The sequence below is a fragment of the Pinus tabuliformis genome, chromosome 8 (assembly GCF_031772625.1).
Source record: "Pinus tabuliformis cultivar Carrire ecotype Pingquan chromosome 8, CPIR1, whole genome shotgun sequence".
NCBI classification, from domain to species: Eukaryota; Viridiplantae; Streptophyta; class Pinopsida; order Pinales; family Pinaceae; genus Pinus; species Pinus tabuliformis.
The window spans coordinates 1622464294-1622474038 of record NC_142294.1 but is presented as its reverse complement, the minus strand read 5'-3'; positions in this window follow the sequence as shown (position 1 = coordinate 1622474038).

Here is a 9745-nt window from a genome sequence, read left to right as displayed (position 1 = left end):
ATGTTTCAGGAATTTCTACAGGATATTCAGAAATTTCTATAGGATGTTTAAAATTTGGATTTTGGAGGATGGGTGAGTGAGGGAAGATGCATGAATGGATATGGAAGTAGGATATGGTTCTAAAGTGGCCCAGGGACTGGTGGATGGAGTGGTGAGAAGGTGTAGATAGCTAAGTTGGCTCAAAGAAGGCTTAAACAATGATGTACAAAAACTAGGGTTATGTGAGCAAATGTGGCAAACGTGAGGTAAGGATTCTAAGTAGAGGGTGGAGTGGATGGTGCTGATGGAGAATAAGCAGATGAAGGAGTGGTACAGGTGCTCTGCAAGTCGTTTTTCCAATCTGAACCAACAAAGACTTGTAAATTCAAAGACCTAGTTACGTTGACCTAATTTGCTAGCTGTCGGTAAAGAGAATGAACAAAAGTGTGACCTGCAATGAAACCATGTATTTTAACTCATGCAACTAAGCAAATGAAAGTCTGAACTTCTAACCAACTTCTACACATAAAGAGCAAACACTAGTGATTGCATGGCAAAACAAAATCAATGTTTTTGTGGGCAGCAAAGTCATCCTAGTCACAGCTCCTGATCCCACTGAGGGAGAAGTGAAACCACAGATGTTTGTTGGCCATTTTATTCAATATTTTTCTGTTAACAACCTATCAACTAAATCTGAGCATGAAAAGCTATTTTACTCATCAAAAACAACCTAAATAATAAAACAAGGTTTAAATCTAAATAACAGATTTTATTCTAAGAATGCAGCAAAGACACATGAAAGTAAACAAAGGAGGTACTGGGCACTTGAGATGGGCCCAACCCCAAGAGCTACAACCTCCTAAGAGATATTTAGAGCTGGTGCAAAGCTGGATTCATCTTTATTGATCAAAAGAAATGTTACATTCCAAAAACTGTCCACAAGGAGAACTTGAAAATGTGCTGAAAGCAAAGCTAATCTACTGCCTAAAAATCGAACTACAAAATGACTACAAAATGAATACAAAATGACTATAAAGTGAATAACTACTGGCTAACCAAAATGAGGCCCTAAGCCTTCTTATTTATACAAATTGAGGACCCCAACAGTCCTCCTAAACTTTAGGGACTTGGCTGCCCAAAACTTGTAGTTAACAGCAGTCCTACTTGACTTGCTTGGCTGCCCTTGGATAATTGATTTGGTGGCCCTTGAACTCCGAGCTGATGGTGGAGAATTCGAGGTAAGGGCCCATAAATGAAGGGGACACCTTCCTACAAATCCTCTCTCTTGTTCTCCCACGAATTTGGCTGCCAAGTGCTCATTAAAACCTTCAATTTTGTCTCCAAGTTGACCAAAAAGACTACACAAAGCACCCATTAGACTTGTTGGCATAATGACTAACCCAATTCACTCTATTAGCATAAATATAATAAAAAACATGCAATAAACTAATAAGAATGGTGGATTAAGTTGAACTAGGAGGTTGAATGAGCCCAAATAATTATCCATTTTAGGGTCTCATCACCTGGTCTCTAAAGGATCGGCATTTGAGGAGTTCTTCGAAATTGAGTTTGAGCTTGAGGCCTAGCAACAATTTTCTAAGTAGTTCTAGGTTGTGATTCAATTTTAGAAATACTATTGGAAAGGTTTCTAATTAAAGATGTGATTTCATCAATTTTCTGATCTTCAAGTTTACATTTGGAAGAAGATGAGTCATCAATCCTAGATTTTAATTTTCTTTCTTCTTTCTCCACTTTAGCTTTAAGTTTTCTAGAAGTAGACCTATTAGATTCAACCTCTATAGAATTTGTCTGCATATCTTCTAATGTATTAGATACTCTTTCTCTTAGCCTGACTGAAAAGTCATCTTCAAATGCTTTGGAAAATCTAACTTTTGTAACTGCTACTGGTGGCTTACAATCAACAGGGATTTTATGATAGAGTTTATTAAATATCTTGATCAATTCGACCACTGGATCACTGGGATTTCTCTTCAATTCTTCAAATTCAGTGAGAAAGTAGATATGATCCTTCTTTACCCCCCATTAATTTTTAAATATAGTTATGAGCTCATTCCATGTTCTAATAGAGTCAAGTCTAAGCTTCCTAAACTAGATCCTAACATGTCCTTCTAAGGATTGCAAAAATATCTCATATTAACATTTTCATGTTCTATGTTCATATTATCTTCAAAATCTAAGAAAGAAGCTAAATGATCTTCTATTGAAGGACCAGTTTCACTATTGAATCTTGGTAAATGCTTTAGATATCCATCACGAAAATTTGCTAAGTTTTGAGGAAGAACTAAAGCATCATATCTTGCTTGTACAATGGATTGAAAATCCATAGTTGAAGGTGGAGTTTGGGGTGATTGAGTAGATGATGAAGAAGAAGAGGAAGATGATGAAGATGAAGGTGAGGAAGAACAATCAGTAGGGGTATTAGTGTGTGGAGGAGAGAAAGAAGGAAGAGACTTCCTTGAGGATCTCAAAGGGGTTTTAATAACCAACTTCTGAACTTCTGATGGAAAGTATTCCTTATTATCAAACAAAGGATTTGAATAGATAGAGAATACCTCTTCAGGATTAGTAGAAGTTGATGGAACATAATAAGGAGTTGGAGAGATGAAATATGTAGGCTTTAATTCAGGTAAATGTAAACCCAATTCTTCCTCAGATGAAGATGATTTTATAGGAATGGATGGAACTTGATATGACTCAAGTGATTGGATTAAAAAGGTTGATGGAAGATCTACTACTTTCGAATGGAGTTCAGAAACCCTAGGAGGTAGTTCAGTCCAATCATGATTAGATGGAACAAATGAAAAAGGATATACAAATGATATATCTTCAGGGTGTAATGCTGAAGAAGAAGAAGAGGTTTGACGTCTTCTCCTTAAAGAGCCCCCCTTAATAAGTCTCTCCGGATTTGGTAGAGGGTTAAGAATATGAGATTCAGAGCATGATCTAGTATGCTTAAAAGGAGCCAGCTTGAAACAATGGAATTGCCAAGTGAAAGTTTTTTACCTATATCTTTATTCACCTTAAAGGAAGAGAGGAAATCGTTTCCCCAGGGAAACTAAATCTTTCAATCATTTGCTCCCCGACAATGATGCCAATCTGATGTTATTCTTTGAGATAACTCTAGGTCAATTTGTTATGCCAAAGCATCTATAATTTTTTGCTATTTTGAATGGTTGGATGACTAGTGAACAATTTATAAACAATTGCTTTAAACTCAGATAGATTTCCAAGTAAAATAAAGGGATGTTCTTTAAATGTGCATAGTTAATTTGATTTTAATGGGATGGAAAAGTAGAGCATAAAGAAGTATAATTCATTTAACATTCAAACTAAATACTTAATGAACTATAAGAAGAAATTAAAAAACAATGTTTACTTAATCAACAAAATATAATTAAACTGTTACAGAAATATGGTGTAATTATATTTAAAGAGTAACTTACAATAACAAACAGTTTTGTAAATTATTCTCTTATTTATAATCACAACTTCACAAAGGATTCAAAATGAGACTAAAACTTAGTTAAATTTTGAATCGAATAATTGTAAAAGACTTAATTTATATGAAGAAAACATAATGAATGAACAACATGAAACATAACTCATTGAGAAACAAAACATATGAGATAAATCCAATATCCTTTATTATTCCATAAGAAATGCTCCAGCTTAGTAAAAATCTGCTTGATAGATTGTATAAGGGTTCAACCCATAATAACTCAAAGAAAGAGTTATTTATACAAAAAATTGAAAAAGATCTATGTTTTTTTGGATCAGTTTATCAAAATAGGACAAGATTACAAAAATAGGACAATATTGTAGGAACCGAGAAACTGATGAAGAGGTGGCTCTATGTTTTTAGAATCTACTGATGATCTGCCCTGAAAAAGCTGATGAGATGTCATACTGTTAGGATAAGAAATTACTCAATTGTTTCACACAATTGATCCCATCTTCGTTCACTTGGGATTTCCAAATTCACTATCTTTCTAAATGTTTCATCCACTTTTGTATACCTCTCGAAATTTGGCTTGCTGAGGAATAACTGTTTAATTTCATGCTTGATGGTCAAATCAAACTCCAAGGGTTCTAGAAAGGCCTTCCCTGTTATCTGCCATTTGACTCCTACAAACTTCGCTCTATCCACTGATATAGTATATAATTTCTTGCAACAATCTTCTAATTTGATCAACTTATCATTTATATGTACCAATCCTAGTAGTCCCTTTTTATTTAAAGTATTAAAATTTGAATGAAACCTTTGGACATCAATATCTAGGGTTTGACATTTTGTTTATAACTGGTTAATCAAAATTTTCTTTTGTACAACCTTCTTAATCTCTAAGATGGTGGTTGTTCTGTCAGAAATATTTATTCATTCCATCTCTTTTGTGTCTTTTGAATTTAACACGTTGATCATATCTGTGGCTTCTACTGGCTTAGTCTTCAAAGCTGCTTTTTGTTCTACTATCATTGCTCTGCATCTGGTGATGAGTTCTTATTGCTCAAAAATAATTTATATGGGTGGCCATACATCTATCATAGATTGGCTGATGTGTGTCAAAATATTTTCCTTGACATGGGCCAAAGTATCCACCATCAGGGACTCACTCTCCAACTTCTGGATCTTAGGTTCTGATCTGTGGGACTTCTGCAACTCCTACACATACAAAGTATCATTCTTGACATTCTACAATTCTAAACTTGGTAACTTTTGCAATAAATTCTCATTTTCATATTTATGTGTGGCCAATTCTTGTGATAATCTTGCTGGATCAGCTCCTATTGATGTAGACTCAATAGTTGTTGATGATGAACTAGAATCTGTACCTACAACTACTATTGGGACTACTGTGATTAGAACAATAGCAAGTTGTGTTGCTTCTTTCTCCTTTAGTAACTCTTCAAGCTACTCTTCCATTTTCTTTAGCTGTATAATTTTCTAAATGATAATCATGAGCATGTCCTCCTTTTGTTGATCATTTTCTGTTATTTCCTTTGTTATAGGATATTCTATAGAAGGAAGGTTCAACTATTTCTCTAATGCAACAGTGTCTTCATCTTTCTTTTTGAGGAGTATCTCTGCATCTTTGACATCTTTGGGATAGTATCCTACTTTAATCACAAATTCCTATGGTGCCTTTATTGTGTTATCTTTGGTTAATGAATAAATATTTCTAACTTGAGTTGAGATTGAACATTGGATAGTGCAGTCCTAAGCTTGGAAAAAGACATATATGTAGTTGTCATGGTGGAAAAAAACATTTCACCAGCCTGTCTGTGCATATCCATCTGGTCAATTGGATGGATTTGACTGGTATCAAATGAAAACATGGTCTTTTTATAATCTGATGGAGACTTACGAAATCAAATTTGGGCTCGCAAGAAATCCATCTGCATTCTACCTTTCTCATTGTCAAAAGCAGAAGGAATCATATGCTACGAAGTTGATGTTTGTTTCCCAAATTGGTTGTATACATTAGAATTAAAAGTCTCATTCCTTTTTTTAATCTCATGGAACCTTGAGAAGATGTTTTGATCATCTGAGGAACTAGTTCCTATGGACTGAATGATTTCTAGAGGCTCCCTATAAGGTGAACTTGTAGGAGGAGTTCTTGAAACACTAGCTCCTATTGTTGTAGAAACTTATGAATCTCTGAGATCAATTATCACTTCTTGATTTTCTTCTGTTAATGTGACCAAGAGAACCTTTGGCTTTTGCTATTGAAAAATGAATCCTTTGATAATCTCCTCAGTAGGTGAAGTCTCCTCTCTCACCCTTTCTCGTTGCTTACTCTGAGCAATTGGAGTTTGTTCATTGGGGGTGGATACAACTTTTTCATCTACCTCTTGAAGTGTCCCATTAGCCCAATGCTCTTGATTCATGAAATTTTCTATTTCTATTCTTGGAGTATGATTATAGGGAGTCATTTTCAATTCAACTCTCAAGGTCGAAATAATACCAAAAGGGTCATAGGACCAGGTAAAGCTAGGCTAGAAATTCATCTTCTTTAATAATGCATTTACCTCAATACCAGCTGATCTAGTGTTGTCAATGAATGACCTAATATTTGACTTGATTTTGAACTAATATTTCCTTTTACGTGACACAAAGTGTAGGTCATCCATGTTGATCATCTGCTTAATATGTTCCAGAGAAAAGATTCTCATAGAAACATACTTGGGCAACTTATATGGTAAAATATCACAACCATATACCCTTATCTCTGTATAGTTCTGGTATAAATACCAGTCACCCGTTTTAGTCTACTCACTTAAGTGTAAAATGATTTTTATCTCATATCTAATCCTTGGCTTTGTTTGACTGTTGAGGAGTTGTGCCACTAGATGTATGAATGTATCTATAAAATCTAAAAATGAAGAACTTGTAGAAGTTTTCCTGACTATTTCGGTCTAATGAATCACTTACTGATTCACTCCTTGCTCATCCTGCTTGCTAAGCTTGATAGGAAAAACATCTCCCTGTTGAAAAGGAAACATGTGAACAATTACATAGTTGTAGTTGAACACTCCCTATACAATAAGATTCATGATTTGTTTGTGTATATTATCAGCTAGAAATTGGTTGTAATTATACATGAATGTTGGTTGTTGATCTTTGTTGAAGATGGAAAGGAATCCAAGAATGGTTTCATCAATAGACTAGTCATATGGATATCCTAACAAGTATGAAAGAAGAGAAATACAATTTCTAGAGGCCTCAAGAAACATGGAAGATGGGTAGGGTGGATTCCTTTTTGGTAATTCTGCATTGTCAGGTAAAAATATTTCAAAGGTTTGGGCTCTCTATGGAAAGGTTAACTTATGGTATGGATCCATAAGTGCTACTGGTGAAAAATTATTGAGATAATCTAATTGATGAATTAAGAGCATCTGGTTGATTTTTTCAGTAGATATGGTGATCAAAATGTCTCGATTCTAAGCCACCACTGCTCATTTTATAGGTTCATATTTGACTTGGCACTAGGTAATCAGGCCAAGGAAATTATGAGTTTTGGGGAAGCTAAAGAAAGGTAACAATGATTCTGAGAATCTGATTAGGTCTTTATAATCAAGGTATTTTTGTTTGAGCCATAGGTGTAGTTCATGGAAATCGAACTCATACTTGGCATCTGCAATCTTGAAAAGGGATTCAATAAGGGGAACATGGTCAAGATCGAGTGGGGTGGTAGTAGAAATGCTTTCTTCTGTATTGTGATTTTTAGCTTTCCCTTTTGGGGCCATGCTAATGGATAGAGGAAAGAGTGACTCTAGTGACAAACTGATGGAATAGGAAAAGGTTCTGCATAGGGAAAATGTTTTGCCTACACCCAACAGTGAGAAGTCAGATAAAAGTGAAAAGAAGATGAGTGTAGGTTTTTTTATAGCATGCATGGATGGGCTAACAGTTTCATTTATGACAGTAGCAGCTTCAATGTATAGGAGCGGAGCTACAACGGATGAATAGAAACGGGTATGACAGTAGGGTAACAAGCATGTGAGGTGGCAGATTTCGATTGGTCAAGGGATAATGGTCAAAGCATGGAATGGAGGACCATTGAAAGAAGAAAACAATGAGCAGATTGCAGAGGGGGTAGTTAATGGTTTATGGTTTTGAGAGGGGGGGTGCAAAGCTATAAGATGGTGACACGTAGGTATTGGACATTTTCCATTAAAACCACTTTGCAAATTCCCCTGCCACTGCATTAATGAGAAATGGTCGAGGAGGGTGTGAATTATCTCCTTCGCCGTTGATCTGGGCGGGGAGTAGATTGACCATTGAATGATATGCACTGTTTATTGAAAGTCGATAACATGTTTTGTTGACTAGTGACTTTGGCCTAAACATATATATATATATATATATATATATATATATATATATATATATATATATATATATATATATATATATATATATATATATATATATATATATATATATATATATATATATATATATATATATATATATATATATATATATATATATATATATATATATGCACCATATATCATAAAGTTTAATGTCAAAGGTTTACAACAAATATTAATACCTTTTAAGGGAAATTAATCATTAATTAATAAAAATTTAACATTTCTAATGTGGTGCATTTAAACAAGCAACCTTTGCATTTATTCTATTTGAAACCGAAGATTTTATTTTCTTTTTGCTTCCCTAACATTTTTTGTTTTCTTTTGCCTTCATTCTTTAGGGAAACTAACTCCTAACATTTTATTTGATATGGATGCATATAAAATATACAACTCTCCTAATATTTTTTTTATTTTTCTTTCTTTTTCATCCATTTCCTAACTTAACATTCTGAATTTATTTTTGACAAATATACTAACTTATCAAAAACAAGTAATGTTGCAGCAGACACTATATCACTAGTTATGAAACTTTTTTTCACACATATCACTTTGCAATTAGATACTTAATGGATAAATCAATTAATATTGGCAGATTTAAAAGATGGTTATTGTTATTACATGAAAGATAATTTTCTTGATGAATATATTTTTGTAGTATCTATTAAATCTCCTTGGTTTTTAGATATTAATAAATATTTAGCAACAGGAAAGTTACCATCACAATTTTCTCCTCAAGAGAAAAGGAATGTTATTCAAACCAGTGCATCTTATTCATGGATAAATGGAGAATTCTTCAAGATAGGGTCTGATTTAATCATTCAAAGATGTGTCAGAGAATATGAAGTACCAAAAATATTAAAGGCTTTTCACGATGAACCATGTGGAGAAAAATTCGCTGATAAAAGTATTGCCTATAAAATCATTCTCTTAGGATATTATTGACCTTCTCTTTTTAAAGATGCCAAAGAATGTTTTAAGAGATGTGATAGCTTTCAGAGATTGGGAAAGCCTGTTCCTTCAGATGAGATGCCTCTACAACCTCAACTACTTATCGAAACCTTTGAAAAGTGGGCTCTAGATTTTGTTGGTCCAATAAATCTACCATCAAGGAAAGAAAGGTACATTCTTGTTTGTATAGATTATATCACAGAATGGGTAGAATCTAAAGAACTTCCTTTTGCTACTGAAAATGTTGTAGTTTCATTTCTTTTTTAGGATATTTTCACTCGTCTTGGTGTCCCAAGGGAAAATGTGACAGATCAAGGTACTCAATTTACATCCAAGTTGGTGAAAAAGATAATGGAGGAATATAAGCTCAAACATCAAAAATCCACTCCATATCATCAACAAGAAAACAAACAAGTTGAAGCTACTAATAAAGTACTTGAAGGAATTCTTCCCAAGAATGTACATCTGCATAGAAGGGATTGGGCAGAAAATCTTCCAGAAGCTTTATGGGCATATTGTACCACATGGACAAACATAATAAGAAATAATCCTTATGAACTTTTTTATGGGAAGAAAATATTGTTTCCTATTGAATTCCAAATAAAGACCTTCAAAACAACAGTCAAATTGGGTCTTCATCTATCTGAAGCCCAGAAACAAAGAATGAAGTAATTGAATGAACTTGATGAGATTCGACAAGATTCTATTCACATAACCAACATAGTTCAACAACAAAGATTGAGATGGAATGATAAGTTTATCGAAGATAGGAAGTTCCAACTGGGTGATTGGACATTGCTTTTTTATTCTAAATTTAAAGATTTTTAAGGAAAATTTTAAACTCATTGTCTTGTTCCTTATGATATTGAAACTATCCTTGATATTGAAGTAGTTAAAATTAAAAGCATTGATGAAGAAA